This window comes from Bufo bufo, chromosome 4, assembly GCF_905171765.1.
Source record: "Bufo bufo chromosome 4, aBufBuf1.1, whole genome shotgun sequence".
NCBI classification, from domain to species: domain Eukaryota; kingdom Metazoa; phylum Chordata; class Amphibia; order Anura; family Bufonidae; genus Bufo; species Bufo bufo.
The window spans coordinates 346,925,189-346,943,566 of NC_053392.1; positions in this window are offsets into that span (position 1 = coordinate 346,925,189).

Sequence of the window (18,378 nt, forward strand, 5' to 3'; positions counted from 1 at the left end):
GGTGGCCGGCTCTTCCTAAGACGGTTGAGGGTTTTGTGGCAGCCTGCGAGACCTGCGCTCGTGCCAAGGTCCCTCATTAACGGCCATCGGGTTCTCTCCTCCCGGTACCCATTCCTTCCCGTCCTTGGACGCATCTGTCCATGGACTTCATTACAGACCTGCCTTGTTCCTCGGGGAAGACTGTGATTCTGGTGGTAGTGGACCGTTTTAGCAAAATGGCACATTTCATTCCCTTTCCTGGGTTACCCAATGCTAAGTCGTTGGCGCAAGCGTTTGTTGATCACATTGTTAAATTGCATGGCATTCCTTCAGACATCATTTCTGATAGGGGCACGCAATTTGTTTCCAGATTCTGGAAGGCCGTCTGTTCTCGCTTGGGGATTCGGTTGTCGTTCTCTTCTGCTTTTCACCCGCAGTCGAATGGTCAGACCAAACGCGTCAATCAGAATCTGGAGACATATCTGCGCTGTTTTGTGGCGGAGAATCAGGAGGATTGGTATTCTGTTTTGTCCCTTGCTGAGTTTGCTTTAAATAACCGTCGCCAGGAGTCCTCTGATAAGTCACAATTTTTTGGTGTATATGGGTTTCATCCGCAGTTTGGGACATTCTCTGGAGAGGGCTCTTCTGGTTTACCTGATGAGGAGAGATTTTCCTCATCTTTGTCATTTATTTGGCAAAAGATTCAGGGTAATCTGAAGAGGATGAGTGAGAGATATAAGCGTGTGGCGGATAAGAGACGTGTGCCTGGTCCGGACCTGAATGTGGGTGATCTGGTGTGGTTGTCTACAAAGAATATCAAACTGAAGGTTCCATCCTGGAAGTTGGGTCCTAAGTTTATTGGGCCTTACAAGATCTTGTCCGTCATCAATCCCATTGCCTTCCGTCTTGATCTTCCTCAGACTTGGAAGATCCATAATGTTTTTCACAGGTCCCTATTAAAACCTTATGTCCAACCCACTGTACCCTCCTCTTTGCCTCCTCCTTCAATTGTTGTTGATGGTAATCTTGAATTTCAGGTCTCTAGGATTGCGGATTCTCGCATTATCCGTGGTTCTCTCCAGTACCTCGATCATAGGGAGGGTTATGGTCCTGAGGAGAGGATGTGGGTCCCAGTGGCGGACATTAAGGTCACTTGTCTCATCAGGGCTTTCCATAGGTCTCATCCTGAGAAGGTGGGCTCTGAGTGTCCGGAGTCCACCCGTAGAGGGAGGGGTACTGTCACCGCCAGTTCTGTGAGAAGGTCTAGCAGACGTCCTTCTCTACCTCTTGCATGACGTTCTTTGTTTTGGTTTCACTTTGTCATCTCCTTTCCTTCTCCCAGGTGTCACCTATTTAGACTAATCGTCTCCCTTTATATTCCCTCCCATACTGCCTCACTTTGCGGTTTATACTACTTCCTCTATGAAGTATTCACTGCTGGAGGCTGCTGCTGCTGTTTGCTCACATAAGTCTTTTCATGTATTGTGTTTCCTTTCTGGCTTGATTCTAGGTGACCCTGACTCCGTCCGTATTAAGTGCAGGGAGTCGGTGGTCGTGTCCCCTCACTATTATAGGGTTTTCAGGTGTCACACAGTCTTAGGTACGTGGGCATGCAATCGTCTACCATTGAGACCCTTGCATGGGCATAGCAGTCAGGGAGAGCTCTTAGGGTTTTATAGGGCTCACCTATATGCTCCTTAGTTTGGGATCAAGCCAGTCGGACGTTTATTCATAAGTTCCAGCTATCTGCAACATCATCCGTGACACACAAGCAACTATTCTAGTGTAACAGGGACAGTCTAGGGAAGAAATAGAAAGAAATCTTTGTGTAGATTTTTTTGGGACATTAAGCAGAGAAAGCTTTGAGGAAGTGAGTGGCTGAAGTGCTGGGCACACTGCTTTACACAGCTGATGCTGCTGCAGCACCTCATTCTAGCAGTCCTGCATTGCAAAACTAAAACTTTTTTTTTTTATTTAAACAGAGAAACAGCTTCTTCTTTTTTTTTTTTTTTTTAAATCTCAAGTTTCTACATACTGCCATATTATTTCCAGCACAGCACCCCAATAGCATTATGCTGCTGAGCAATTGCACTTTTTTTTCAGTCATTATTATTAAATGTGTTGCATTATAACAAAAGCATTTTATGTTAAAAACCCAATTTTTTTATGCCCATGTTATAGAATGCCTAGTTCACTGCATTTTTCTATCCATGTTAAAGGACAAACTGCTGCATCAGATAGTATTTTCATATTAGTCCAATAGTTTCATTGTTGAATAAGTGTTATTTCAGGCCTAGTGAAAAAATATATAATTTGCCACAAGCACAGTTTTTTTAGTGTTAGCAGACGGATTACTGTATCAGATGTTTTTTCCGACAAGTTAGTCCAATAATTTCGAGTTCACATATGCACCATGTCCATATTGTATAATGTGACATGCTTGTTTGAAAAAGGCTGTTTAGCTGAAATGTGTCACATCTGCCTGTATTGTGTTTATGGCAATAAAGTGAAGATTTATTAGCATCAAAAAGTGAGTGCTAATCCACTTCTTCTACCTGGATGTATGGGTCTGCAACCCAAGATACGAGCAGCACCTTCTTCTTGTGTTATTATTTCTACAAATGATTTCTGGTTTAGTGAAAAAAACTATTTGCTGGAAACACTGCGTTGTATTATTCGCATTAGGGAGGCATCAGAGATCAGATTGTGTGTTTCAAAGAAATTCTACTACAGCAGTTTTATTGTTGACCCAGATATTAAACACATAGTTGAAAGATATTTCACCACAAAAATTGCCTATTCGCAAAGTAAATTACCAGTGTTCAGTGTGTTTGTAGAAAGGGAGGGACATTTAATAGTGCCTGTATCTTTAAATTACTGAAAAAACATTTGCAATTTTGCTTGTACAGTTCAATAATCTGTGTGTACCAAACCCATGACTTTTCATTAATAGGAAACTAGTGACTTTTCATGTATAGGCCTCATAATAAAATGTTTGGAAAATAGAAGAGTGCAAAATGAAAGACCCATGCTTAGTCATCTGAGAGTCAGAATGTGTAGTAGCAGCAGTAACAGCACCACCCACCCAGCCAGAAGGAGTAGTAGTGGGTGATGAGGGTAGGGACAGTGGTAGCGACAGTTGCACTTGGAACAAATACAGAAAAGGGAGTAAGGAGGGAGCCAAGGAGCCCATGATGATATCACAGTCTGATGAAGGTGGCAGAGAAGGTGAGGACTATAATGATGATTTTGTGTTCCCAGGATCTGGGAGCTGGATTGGGGTGCTGAAGAGGAGGTGACAACAGAGGAGTAAGTTGGTGACTGTGGAGGCAATGAAGAACAGAGGCAACATACAGCCTAAACCTTCCAAAAAACTGGCAGGGCCAGATCTGCTTCTACTGTGGTCAGGTTAGGAACTGGTGATGCTGCTGATACTGTGGATGCAGGCTCAAAGCATGCCAGACCTGGGCCAACCTTGGCTGCCTCCATCTGTGCAAGCATCTCCCCCATAGCAATTTTTCTCCAGAAGGCTGACACACAAAACCACAGCTGTGGGTGTTCAAACACACATAGGTACCAAAGCTCTATTCCAGCACATGAGGCGGCATAACCAAATCCTGTGGAAAAATAGAACTGGCCAGCATTCCAAATCAGAACAAGTCTGTTCTTCTTCTCCTGGACTTCCTTTTGACAGCCAGCCCACATCCCCAAGTAGTATAGTGTCCTTGTCCTCATCATCTCCTGCTCAGAATCCTCCTTCTCCTGTGCTCCATTGTGAGACATCCATAACAGAATATGTGGCCATGAGAAAAGTATTATCAACCAGCAATTAGCTTGTGTGCAAATTGAACCCCCGCCTGGCCAAGATGTTGACATTGCAATAGCCGCTGTACAACTTATTAGTGGTAATGGTGGTGCAGTTCTGCGCCTTCACCAAAATTTAATTCTACTGTACGATATTCATACTTCTGCCCAGCTGGATATTTTTTTGGGAAAACATTTCTTTAAAATTGAAATTCTCACTGTGCGGCAAGGTGGTCATGCACCAGACCACCTCAGCAGGTGTTATTTCGAGGTATACTGAAGCCCTTTGAAGAGGCCTCAAAATTAGTCAGTAGGGACAATTGTGGCATAAATAATGTCGTCCCCCTAATATTTATCTGAGAACAGGTGCTCATGCGGGCTTCCTTGTAGTTGTTGGGGACCCACAAGGAGAAAGCCCCATGGAGGATGAGGAACTACCACTGGAGGTCCAGGAGGATGATGATGACCAATCATCTCAGTGGGAGACGAAGCCAGAAAGAACTGGTTACTCTGGCATGCTGGCCAGAATGGCAAGCTGTCTGCTTGCCCTCTTATGTAATGACAGGCATATCATTAACATTAAGTAGTCTGATGATTACTGGATAGCCATGCTTGTAGACCTTCACTAAAATGGGGGCATTTTTTATTTTTGCCAAAAGGGAGGCCAAATTATTAAATTACCAGGAAACACTGTGTACGCAGCTTGCCGTAGCTGTCAGCAAGCAATAGCCCACCACCCACTTGTCTGAGGCCCCTCTCTGCCCCCCAGAGTCACCAACCTCCTGCTGTCTCCACTGTCACAAACAGCAGAAGCAGCAACAGTTAGTTCAGTAAGATCAACACGATGAAGTAATTCTTTCATGTGCCACACCAGGCTGAGGCAAATCAGCAAATGGAGATGTTCAGTCTCAACACCCAAGTTCAGTCCTATTTGGACTCTGGCCTTTCTCCGGCACATACTGTGTTCCCTGACCCTGTGAACTTGTGGACAGGCAGATTTGAAAAAGTGTCCCGAACCTGCTCAGCATGGGTTTTCTGTTCTCTCTTGCAAAGCCTCCATGGCCACCTCATAGAGGATTTTCAGCATGGCGGGGGAATTGTTACTAAAGTTGAGCGAAGAGAGCTTCGGATGTTCAAAACTTCGGAATAATACTGTACAGAGATTCGCCTCCATACAGTATTAGAATGCATGGGCTCAGGTGAGCTGAAGTTAGTTATTCATGAAGTCGCGTGTGACTTCTTGAATAACTTCGGTAATTGATTTTTAAAGTGGAAATCCACTTTAAAACTTGAAACCAAACTTGTTTTTTTTTAACTTTTTTTGCTATATTTTAAATCACCCTTGGTGACTATAACTGGGAGTCATTAGATTGCCCATTGTGTTCTGTGATGGCTAAATAGCCATCATAGAACACTTAATTTACAATATACGAACATAGTGCTGCCACCTGTTGGCCTATATTTGTATACTCTAGTAATAGCTACCGAAGCGTGCTTGAGGTTTCTGACTATTACTATTACTATACCGCAACAGCAGTAGGGGCCCATAGAGCGCGCTCAGCTATAGGGGCCCATGTAACCATGTTTGCTATTGATGTCAATGCATTCAAGAGCTTGAGGAGAAGGGGGGGGGGGAGAAATACCAAAAAATCATAAACAATTAACAAAAAGAGATAACATTGTTCCATAAAAAATCTAGTTCTAGGAGATTAGAAGGTGTTATATACCTATTTCCAGGACAATTGGAGCAATTTTAATTCAATTATTTTTGCATTTACAGAATAGATATATACTGTAATTTTCAAATTATTCAAGCACAAAGTTTTTTCATTATTATTTTCCTCTTCCTCATTCAAATGAACATTTATTGGAAGTCAGGCATGATAATTGTCCCAGTCTCAAAGTTCTTGAGATTTTCTTTGTTGACAAAACAAAACCCTGTTTAATGTGATGATATTCAATTTTATGAGCAATTTTAGTTTGCATAAAGTTCATATCAACATTGTAAGCTGTTTCCATAACAATCGTGGTCATTGTGAAATAGGTATTGTTTGACATTTTGGATGTATTATAATCTCTCTAGTGTTTAAGTGAATTTCTCATTTAAAATGATAATGAATTATTAGTATTTTGTGTGAAAAATTCAGCTGCTAAATGCTCAGTAGTTATCATGAAGTATTGCTGCATGTGCTACATAAATGATTGTATTCTGAATAGAGTATTGGCTTGCCTCCTAAATTTGTATATTAATAAAAGGAGCCCTTGTTGCACGTCTCCTATTCAAATCAAGCATTGTAAAAAGAACACCTACACTAAATACAGAACCTTGTTCAGATTTAAAGGCGTTGTCCCATTACAAGAACTTATTGTCACAAACGTACCTGTCTGGGCTCCAGTGGCAAGATCTCTACTGCCAGGAAAGATGCGCTGTGAAGCCATCCCCCTGGTGACGCGACAGTGTCCTTAGCAACAGGATGCAATGCTCTGTTTCTCCCCACAGTGTTAGACGAGACTAGCAGTCGGTTGAAGGCTCAGCTGATCTATTCCTGTGTGCTAGTGTTCTGACTAAGGGTCCATTCAGACATCTGCAGTGTTTTGCGGATCCGCAAATTGCAGATCTGCAAAATACCGGGCCGGCACACCAATAGAAATGCCTATTCTTGTCCACAGCTGCGGACATGTTCTATTTTTTTGCGGAGCCGCGGACCGGAAATGCGTATGCGGACAGCACACTGTTCTTCTGCTGCACTGAAATTTGCAAGAGCACAGTGGCCTCCATATTTCTTAAATGGAAGAAGTTTGGAACAATCAAGGCTCCTACTAGAGCTAGCCACCTCACCATACTGGGACAAGGGCTTTAGTAAGAGAGGTGACCATGAATCTAATGGTCAATCTGACTAACCTCCAAAGATCCTGTGTGCAGATGGGGTAAAAACTTCCAGAAGGTCAGCCATCACTGCGGAACTCCACCAATCTAGGCTTTATGGCACAGTGGCCAGAAAGAGGTTTCTCCTCAGTAACACATGAAACACCTGAAGCCCACCTTAAATTGGCAAAAAAAAACACCTAAAGGACTCTCAGACCATGAGAAACAGGATTCTCTGGTGAAACCAAGACTGAACTTTTTGGCCTTAATTTAAGCACCATGTCTGGAGGAAACCAAGCACTGCTCATCACCTGCCCAAAATCATCCCTACAGTAAAGCAAAGTGGTGGCAGCATCATGCTCTGGGGGTGTTTTTCAGCAGCTGGCACAGGGAGACTGGTCAGAGCTGAGGGAAAGCTAAAAGGATTAAAGTACAGAAATAGTCTTAATGAAAACCTGATAAAGAGTGACCTGTACCTCAGACTGAGGCAACGTTTCACCTTCCAAAAACATAGTGACCCTAAGCACACAGCCAAGACAAAACAGAAGTGGCTTAGGGACAACTCTGTTTTTGAGTGGTCCAGCCAGAGCCCTGACTTGAACCCAATTGAAAATGACTGTCCACTGAGAGTTTCCTTCCAACCTGACAGAGCTAGAGAAGATCTGCAGGCAAGAATGGCAGAAAATCCCCAAATTCAGGTGTGCAAACCTTGTGGCATCATACTTAAGACTGGAGGCTGTATTTGCCGCAAAAGGTGCTTCAACTAAGTACTTAGTAAATTGTTTGGATACTTATGTCAATGCAATATATAAGTTTTTTCCTTTTAAAAAAATTTGCAAAGATTTTGAAGATTCTGTTTTCACTTTATCATTATGGTATGTTGATTTCAGAAAAACTTTATTTTATTTTTATTTTGTAACAAGGCCGCAACATAACAAAACGTGAAAAACATGAAAGAGTCTCAAGACTTTCCAAATGAACCTTATAGGGGAAGATAAAAGGTAACATAGTAGAGAGAAATTAAACTTCTAAACTTGGTACCAAAGCAGATGAAGCATGAACCAGATGTAATTTGTGCTTGTGAGAGATAAGTAATGAGATACGTATCACTAAATGTCTGGGATAATAGTGTATGAGGGCTTCTGGACTGGACCAAAAGATTTTGATCAGATTAGAAATCTAGGTTGTTGAATGGCAGACCCTGAGAAAAGGTATTAAAGGGGTTTTCTGGGATTTTAGGTCATCAATATCAGATCCCCACCAATCAGCTGGTTAACCCTTGGCCATACTAACACAGTGCTTGTACTGCGCTGACTGGGTCTTTAAAGATGGTGCATGCTCCTAAGCAGAGTGGGCAGCATAGCCACGCGGTGCCTGCTGTCTCATACAGCAGACACCCGCGGCTCATGTGCAGACAGCCGCGCCATTTCCACCGGTCGAGGACATTTACCACTTCAGATGCCGTGGTCAATCCTGACCACAGCATCTAAGTACTCTAAATACCAGAAGAGCGCGCTTTCTGTACTGCTCCGGCTCCCACGTGTGGCGATCAGAGGTGCCAGAGCTTGTGTGCAGCAGCCCCTGTGATAGTGAATGACAGGAGGCTGCTGCTCAGTATTTGCTTTGGAGCCTTTGCCTGTAGCAGGGCTCCTTGGAAAGGAGTCTATGAGAATAGCAACTTAACCACCTCCCGTCCGCCCATAGACTAAAAACGTCCGGGAGGTGGTCCCCTATTTCGCTAATCGTGCAGCTGCAGATCGGGTTGCCCGCTGTCAGTGACAGCAGGGCAACCCTTAGAGAAGGCAGGGACAGTGCCCAGGTGTCCCTGCCTTCTAGATCGCTGTATACACAGCGCTCGCCGAGCGCTGTGCATACAGAGCAGGAAGCGCTACGCGCTTCCTGTTCCGGCCCAGCGGTCATGTGATCGCCGGGACTGGAGAGTGCAGGAGCTGTGTGAGGTCTTTCAGAGACCTCAATCAGCCCTGCTCTGAGGCTGTACAGCGCTGTATTGCGCTGTACAGCCTCTCTGGGGGGATGGGGTGTATTTCTCCTGTAACTGGGGCTACTATGTCAGCCCCAGTTACAGGAGAAATCAACAGTGAAAAAAAAAAAGGGGAAGTAAATGTCCCCCAGAGGTCTTGTATGACCTTATGGGGGATGAAAAGTGTAAAATAAAAAAATAAAGTGTTAAAAAAATAAAATAAAATAAAAGGTTTCACATGTAAAAAAAAGAACATGGACACATTAAAACATAGCATTTTTGAAACCCAAAAAATTATTATTGTGTTAAAGTGAAATAAATAATAAAAAGTATACATATTAGGTATTGCCGCGTCCGTAACAACCAGCTCTATAAAAATATCACATGACCCAACCCCTCGGGTGAACACCGTAAAAAAATAAAAACGGGGTCAAAACAAGCAATTTTTGTCACCTTACATCACAAAAAGTGCAACACCAAGTGATCAAAAAGGCGCAGGTCCCACAAAATGGTACCAATAAAACCGTCACCTCATCCTGCAAAAAATGAGCCCCTAAATAAGAAAATCTCTCAAAAAATAAAAAAATATAGCTCTCAGAACATGGACACATTAAAACATAATTTTTTTGTTTCAAAAATGCTATTATTTTGTAAAACTTAAATAGATAAGAAAAAGTATACATATTAGGTATCGCCACATCTGTAACGATCTGCTCTATAAAAATGTCACTTGACTGAATCCCTCAGGTGAACGCTGTAAAAATAAATAAATACTGTGCTAAAACAACCAATTTTTTGGTCACCTTGCCCCATAAAAAAAAATCATATGTACCCAAAAATAGTACCAATAAAACTGGAACCTTATCCCCTAGTTTCCAAAATAGGGTCACTTCTTGGGAGTTTCTACTGTAAGGGTGCATCAGGGGGGCTTCAAATGGGACATGGCATCTAAAAACCATGTGGAGTTCCTTTTCTTCTGCGCCCTGCCGTGTGCCCATACAGCAGTTTATGACCACATGTGGGGTGTTTCTGTAAACCGCAGAATCTGGGTAATAAATATTGAGTTTTGTTTGGCTGTTAACCATCGATGTGTTAAAAAAAATTGGATTAAAATGGAAAATCTGGCAAAAAAGTGAAATTAAAAAATCTGTTAACCCTTTAGGCGTTCCACAAGAATTAAAGGAAAATGGAGATCAAAGTTTGTAAAATTGGTTTTAAGTAACTTGAGAGGTGTAGTTTCTACAATGGGGTCATTTATGGGGGTATCCACTATGTAGGCCCCACAAAGTGACTTCAGACCTGAACTGGTCCTTAAAAAGTGGGTTTTGGCAATTTTCTTAAAAATAAAAAAAATAAAATGACATTTCCAAAATGATGCCAACATAAAGTAGACATATGGGGAATGTTAAGTTATAAATATTTTATGAGGTATCACTTTCTGTTTTAAAAGCAGAGAAATTTAAATTTAGAAAATTGCTAATTTTTAAAAATTTTGGTAAATTTGGGATTTTTTCATAAATAAAGGTGAAATATATTGACTCAAATTTATGACTATCATGAAGTACAATGTGTCACGAGAAAACAATCTCTGAATGACTTGGATAAGTAAAGGCGTTCCAAAGTTATTGCCACATAAAGTGAGATATGTCAGATTTGCAAAATTAGGCCTGTCAGGAAGGGGGCAAATGGCCCAGATGGGAAGTGGTTAATGATTGCTTGATATAGTTCCCTATGGGATCTATAAAAAGTGCTAAAAAAAATGAAGTTAAAAAAACCCATAAACATTCAAATTGTGGCAGGCACAGCACTATGAAGTGCCTTGCGCTGTGGCATTAGAAGAATTTTGATATCTCTGACTTTTTAGTCTAACCAGACTGTCTATTACTCTGTAATTCCTCTAACGCAGTTCTATGGAAACAGTAGGTTTAAAGAGCACACCAAATGCTTGAAATAACTTCTTTATTAACGTCAACTTTTTTCATATATAACACTGCCACCTCTGCAGCAGATAGTCCATGTAACATAACATGTGTTGAAAAGATATCACAAAATGGCGTTATGCATAAGATGGTGGTTCAACTGTTCAATCTTGTCATTCAACATAAAATGGTGGATATATTTCTCTCTTCAGTATCTGTACTCTCACTTTAAGTTATTTAAGCACTTTATGATCTCTCTGAGAGGTACTGTATATCTGAGGTTAACCAATAGTTCACTTGCTCTACTTGGTTTGCAGTTTGCTCTATACAATTGCTTATGATCTGGTATGAGCAGTTCGCATTTGTATGCAATTTGTTTGGTAGTTCGTTTGTATGGTGGAACTGTAAGTAAACATATATATAACCAGTTCAGTCTGCAGTTCTAATCACTATATTAACAATAGGAACATTATATAACTGTTTTAAATAACTATTTTGGCCTCTCTGCTTCCATAAAACACAGCTCTTAGTGAAGTGAATGTCTGTTCAGCTTCTCTCCTCTGGTGTAATGATTCTAATTTCCCACACAGGCTGTGTGTGAGGCTGGCTGTGATTTGTCAAAACTCCTTCTGTATGTGAGGCTGGCTGTAATTGGTCAAGACTCCTGCCCAGCAACAACAGTTTAACTATACTTTCTGTTGTTTCTGATGTGTCATTGAGCTTACCTTACATTATATAATGAATCTTAAATGCATACTATCTTTTCTGCTTCTGTGAACACAAATTATAACCGTTATATGACATCCAAACATGAAGTCACTGTAAATAACTCTGCTTTGTCTTTAACACATAAACATAGGAACTGTATTAAGGTTATTGGTAGGTTTAGCTGTATAAACACACAAGCTATATTAGCAACCTAGGACAGGTTCTAGCTGGCCAGTTACACAAATCATCCCCCTTTCGCCCAAAAAAACTAGATAAGACATGTGTAAAAGCACCCATACTATAAAAATATATTCCCCAGACAGCGAAATCGGAAAAAAAACATCAAAATGGCTGATTTGCCGATTTTGGTCACTTCATTTCCCCCAAAAAAATAATAAAAAGTGATCAAAAAGGCATACACACCCCAGAATAAGGTATCAGTGAAAAATACTGATCGCCCCACAAAAAATTAGCCCTCACACAGCTCCATACACATATTTACAAAAAAGTTATAGGGGGTCAGAATATGGCGGCCAAAAAATAAAACAAATATTTTTTATTATTATTTTTATTATTTTATTAGTATCAAAATGCAAGAAAACTATACATATAAGGTATCACCATATTCGTACTGACCTGTAGAATGAAAGTAACTGGTCAGTTTTATCGCACATCGAATGTCGTAAATAAAAAAACATAAATGTGTGGCAGAATTGTTTTTATTTTCCAATTTCACCCCATTTGGAATTTTTTCCCACTCCCTACTACAACATATGCAATATTAAATGGTGGAGTTGGAAAGTACAACTTGTCTCACAAAAACAAGCCCTCATACGGCTATGTGAATGGAAAAATAAAAAGTTATGGCTCTGGGAAGGCAGGGAGGGCAAAAGGAAAATGCAAAAACAAAAATCCTCCGGGGTAGAAGGGGTTAAAGAGAAGGCTGCGCGCCATGCCAGAGCTGCCTTCTCTTCATTGTTTAATATATACACATGAATAGGAAGGAGCAGTCCCAAAGAAGTGAATGGCACAGCTTCTTGCAATGTCAATGGTGAGCAGGTAAATAATGAAGGGAAGGCAGCGCTCGCACAAGCACCGCCTTCTCTTTAAACAGCTGATCGGCAGGGGTGCCATGTTGGTGAATTTGTGAAATGTTGTTAGTGCAAGAGTGTTCCAAAAGAGAGGTCAAAGTAGTTCAATCCCAGGCGAGCAATTTATTTTAAGCATATTTTTGAAAGCAAATGTAATGTTAATATCTATTGACATAAACTGCATTTATTCCTGGAATAAATAATATTTTATTTGACTATATAGTTCATATATAGGTAAATACAATAGTAAAACACTTTAAAGAATATTACAATGAAACATATAAGACAGCATTTTTAAACTTTATTGGAACCATCCTATGCCTAGATAAGACAAGATCTATAATCGAACTGAAACGCAAACAACAACTAAAACACAGAGGAACCCAAGCACATTAAAGGGGACATGTCACATTAAAATAGTCTGTTCTGCATTCAGCAGGTAATAGAACAGGAGAAGATGAGCAGATTGATACGTAGTTTTGTGGGTAAATATTCAGCAGAACTTGTAGTTTATTGAGCTTAACCTCTGGTCATTTTTGGCTTAGGTGTCTATTGGTGGTCCTATTCAGTGATTGACAGTCTTACTTATAACTGTACATACAAAGATAGCTGTCAGTCACTGAGCAAGGCCACCCTCTGGAGCTGTAAGGTGAGATAAAGCAAAGGTTTAAATGAATACATTATAAACTATGGTAAATCTTTTCCCACAAAATAAGTATCATTCTGCCCAGCTTCTCCTGCTCAATAACATGCTGCCTTCAGATTGTACTGCATTTACATTGTGACATGCTCCCTTTAATAGCATATAAAAAAAACTGCATTGCTACAAATGTCTAATACATTGTTATCAAGAGCAGAGTAGTAGTAAATGGAATACCAGTTTTAGCTGTCTGAAGTGCTATGGCCTGCCTGCTATGAGCAGTAGTCCATATTCTACTGATGGGATGTTAAAGGGGTTGTCAAGTTTTTTGGACTTCGTTTTTACCTTTCAGACCCAGCCTGTTGTACCTTTTGAAAAATTCATACTCACCTGCTCCCTGCCAATCCCCGCCCTATTTGCTTCTAGATGCATGGGTTCCCATGTGCCACGGCAGCCAATAACTGGTCTCAGCAGTGACGTATCCCCAAGCGGCATGTGACCCAGGAGTGATTGCCCTCTCTTGGGGATACATCACTGCTGAGGGCAATCATTCCCCGTCGCAGCACGGGGGATCCTATCATCTGACAATTTACATGACGGGGACCAGAAGACTGCTGTAGAGGACCAGGGACTCAGGGAGTATGATTTTTTTCCCCAACAGGCTGGGGTTGAATGGTAACAAAGTTTATATATATATATATATATATATATATATATATATATATATAAGATGGACAGCACTCCAAAACTATAAAATATAAGAAAATGTATTCACCCATGTGGAACAAAATAGCAGCAGCGACGTTTCGGCTCATCTATAGAGCCTTCCTCAAGCAAATAACACATGTGTCTAGTGACATATACAGTATATAGGCAAATCAATCAAAGAGTATCACAAGTGCACTCTTAGGAAGGCTCTATGGATGAGCCGAAACGTCGCTGCTGCTATTTTGTTCCACATCGGTGAATACATTTTCTTATATTTTATAGTTTTGGAGTGCTGTCCATCTTTCCATTTATATATTGGGCTATCAGCCTATGCCCTAGGACAGTGATGGCGAACCTATGGCACGGGTGCCAGAGGCGGCACTCAGAGCCCTCTCTGTGGGCACCCGCACTGTGAAAAAAGTCTATGGTGTACCAATATGCCTTAGACTTTTCCTGCCATTCATCAGCGCAGGGCGCACTATGAACAGCACAGGCAGGGCACTGAATGTAGGCAGGCTTTAATAGCTAAATGATAAAGTACATGGAATATATACTATATTGAACTATAGTATTCAAGTTAAATTGCCGTGTTGGCACTTTACGATAAATAAGTGGGTTTTGGGTTGCAGTTTGGGCACTCGGCCTCTAAAAGGTTCGACATCACTGCCCTAGGACATAGCACCCGTCCAGTTTTCATTTTTATTTTTTTCGGTGCTGCCAACTTTTTCATTTTTTAATATAAATATATATATATATATATATGAAACTTAATCGCAAAAATGCTTGTCATACATTTATGACATTACTCTTTTGACTCTGTATGCTTTCTTTTAATTGTTTATCTCTTTTAAGTACACTTTGAACTGATGTTCTGTGATATAAAAAAAAAATAATCAAAGCAGAGGAAGTAACCATGTACTGTATAAACAAATAAAGTTACAGAATGTACACCCTATGCACTACTTAATTTTCCCATCATTCTAGCACAGTGATATTTTGTTGCTAAAGGATTTTTTCAAGTACAGCGTGTGTGTTATTGACATGAAACACATTGCAAAGAGGCAATGATCTCTTCTCACGTTATATTTGCAAAATAATTTTTAGGCTTCATTCATACGGGCGATGTTCCAATCCATGTGCCGTCTGTAAAGACTAGACTCTGACAACACATGGACCCCACCTATCCATTCCTGGCAGGGGGCAATGGTGCCCTGTCCTGGAGATAGGAGTGGGTCCCAGAGGTGGCGCCCACACCTATTGGATATTTATGACATATCCTGTCCCACGTGGGACAATATCCTAACCTGCATTGACAATGATCAGAATACCAACAACATATTGGCTTTAACATGTACCAGTAATTTCATAACATTTTGAATGTTGTTATAACATATCAAAGGTTTTGATTGTGGGGTCTGAGTGCTGAGAAAGAGGAGGTCACACAGGGCACTGTCTTTCCTCACTGCTGAAGATGAACTTGAGATGGGCTCATGGACTTTCTCTTGAGCCTGTTTTCAGCAGAGAGGAGAGACAGCATCTCTGTGTGATCACTTCTTTCTCCTCATTTTAACAATCGGCAGGGGTTTCAGCATTTGGGCCTTCACTGAAGAAAACCTTTGATACTGTAGGTCACAAATCAAAAGTTTTATGAAAGTACAGTTACAATTTAAGTTACACTTTGTTGCATTTACACATTTCAGATCATCCAACCATTTCTAATATAAGATAAAGAGAACACAAGTAAACACTGGATGCAGCTTTTACATGATCATTTCATTTATTGATGATAAAGATTTATTTAAAACCTATATCACACATGTGGAAAAGTAATTGCCCTCTTAAACTTAATTACTGATTGTGCCTGCAAAGAGGCAATGATCTCTTCTCACGTTATATTTGCAAAATAATTTTTAGGCTTCATTCATACGGGCGATGTTCCAATCCATGTGCTGTCTGTAAAGACTAGACTCTGACAACACATGGACCCCACCTATCCATTCCTGGCAGGGGGCAATGGTGCCCTGTCCTGGAGATAGGAGTGGGTCCCAGAGGTGGCGCCCACACCTATTGGATATTGGTCTAACAACTGCAATTAAAGGTTTGCAATAAGTTGCAATTAGTACATTGTTGTGGGAGAATTTTGGCCTTCTTGTCTTTGAAGAATTGTTTTAATTCCACATTGGAGGGTTCTCAAGCATTAACGCCTTCCTGACTAGTACAGCGCTGTCCGGGTCTTTAAAGATGGTGTCCGCTCCTGAGCGAAGCTGGCGCCATAGCCACTGGATGCCTGCTATTTCATACAGCAGACACCGACGGCATACAGCAGACCACAGCATCTGAGCGCATGCCAACCCAAAAGTATGCGCTTCTGGTTATGCTCTGGCTTCCTCTTATGGCGATTGGAGGAGCCAGAGCTTGTATGCAACAGCTTCTGTCATAGAGAATGACAGTAGGCTGCTGCATAGTGTTTCTTATGGAGCCCTTGTCTGTAGCAGGACTCCATAGAAAACTAGTACATTTGTCATAGACTCCAATATGAAAACATTGGAGTCTGTGACAATAGCAATCTAATGATTGCTTGTTATAGTTCAGTGTAAAAAGTGTAAAAAAATTAAATTAAATATATACACTCACCTAAAGAATTATTAGGAACACCATACTAATACGGTGTTGGACCCCCTTTTGCCTTCAGAACTGCCTTAATTCTACGTGGCATTGATTCAACAAGGTGCTGATAGCATTCTTTAGAAATGTTGGCCCATATTGATAGGATAGCATCTTGCAGTTGATGGAGATTTGAGGGATGCACATCCAGGGCACGAAGCTCCCGTTCCACCACATCCCAAAGATGCTCTATTGGGTTGAGATCTGGTGACTGTGGGGGCCATTTTAGTACAGTGAACTCATTGTCATGTTCAAGAAACCAATTTGAAATGATTCGAGCTTTGTGACATGGTGCATTATCCTGCTGGAAGTAGCCATCAGAGGATGGATACATGTTCTCATTCTGTTTACGCCAAATTCGGACTCTACCATTTGAATGTCTCAAGAGAAATAGAGACTCATCAGACCAGGCAACATTTTTCCAGTCTTCAACAGTCCAATTTTGGTGAGCTTGCGCAAATTGTAACCTCTTTTTCCTATTTGTAGTGGAGATGAGTGGTACCCGGTGGGGTCTTCTGCTGTTGTAGCCCATCCGCCTCAAGGTTGTGCGTGTTGTGGCTTCACAAATGCTTTGCTGAATACCTCGGTTGTAACGAGTGGTTATTTCAGTCAACGTTGCTCTTCTATCAGCTTGAATCAGTCGGCCCATTCTCCTCTGACCTCTAGCATCCACAAGGCATTTTTGCCCACAGGACTGCGCATACTGGATGTTTTTCCCTTTTCACACCATTCTTTGTAAACCCTAGAAATGGTTGTGCGTGAAAATCCCAGTAACTGAGCAGATTATGAAATACTCAGACCGGCCCGTCTGGCACCAACAACCATGCCACGCTCAAAATTGCTTAAATCACCTTTCTTTCCCATTCTGACATTCAGTTTGGAGTTCAGGAGATTGTCTTGACCAGGACCACACCCCTAAATGCATTGAAGCAACTGCCATGTGATTGGTTGACTAGATAATTGCATTAATGAGAAATAGAACAGGTGTTCCTAATAATTCTTTAGGTGAGTGTATATATATATATATATATGATGCAAAAAAGGGCAGCACTCCAGAAAGTAAAAAGTGAAAAAAAAAACTTTATTTACCCATATGGGACATGCAACGTTTCGTCTCTATGCAGGAGCCTTTCTCACTGCTTGAGAAAGGCTCCTGCATAGAGCCAAAACGTTGCATGTCCCATATGGGTAAATAAAGTATTTTTTTTCACTTTTTACTTTCTGGAGTACTGCCCTTTTTTGCATCTTTATCTATTTGGATTGACTTATATCCATATTGGGCCAGCTGCACCCGCCTCTACACCATTGACGGTGCTGCCACTGAACTTTTTGTTTTTATATATATATATATATATATATATATATACACTGCTCAAAAAAATAAAGGGAACACAAAAATAACACATCCTAGATCTGAATTAATTAAATATTCTTCTGAATACTTTGTTCTTTACATAGTTGAATGTGCTGACAACAAAATCATACAAAAATAAAAAAATGGAAATCAAATTTTTTAACCCATGGAGGTCTGGATTAGGAGTCACACTCAAAATTAAAGTGGAAAAACACACTACAGGCTGATCCAACTTTGATGTAATGTCCTTAAAACAAGTCAAAATGAGGCTTAGTAGTGTGTGTGGCCTCCACGTGCCTGTATGACCTCCCTACAACGCCTGTGCATGCTCCTGATGAGGTGGCGGACGGTCTCCTGAGGGATCTCCTCCCAGACCTGGACTAAAGCATCTTCCAACTTCTGGACAGTCTGTGGTGCAACGTGACGTTGGTGGATAGAGCGAGACATGATGTCCCAGATGTGCTCAATTGGATTCAGGTCTGGGGAACGGGCGAGCCAGTCCATAGCATCAATGCCTTCATCTTGCAGGAACTGCTGACACACTCCAGCCACATGAGGTCTAGCATTATCTTGCATTAGGAGGAACCCAGGGCCAACCGCACCAGCATATGGTCTCACAAGGGGTCTGAGGATCTCATCTCGGTACCTAATGGCAGTCAGGCTA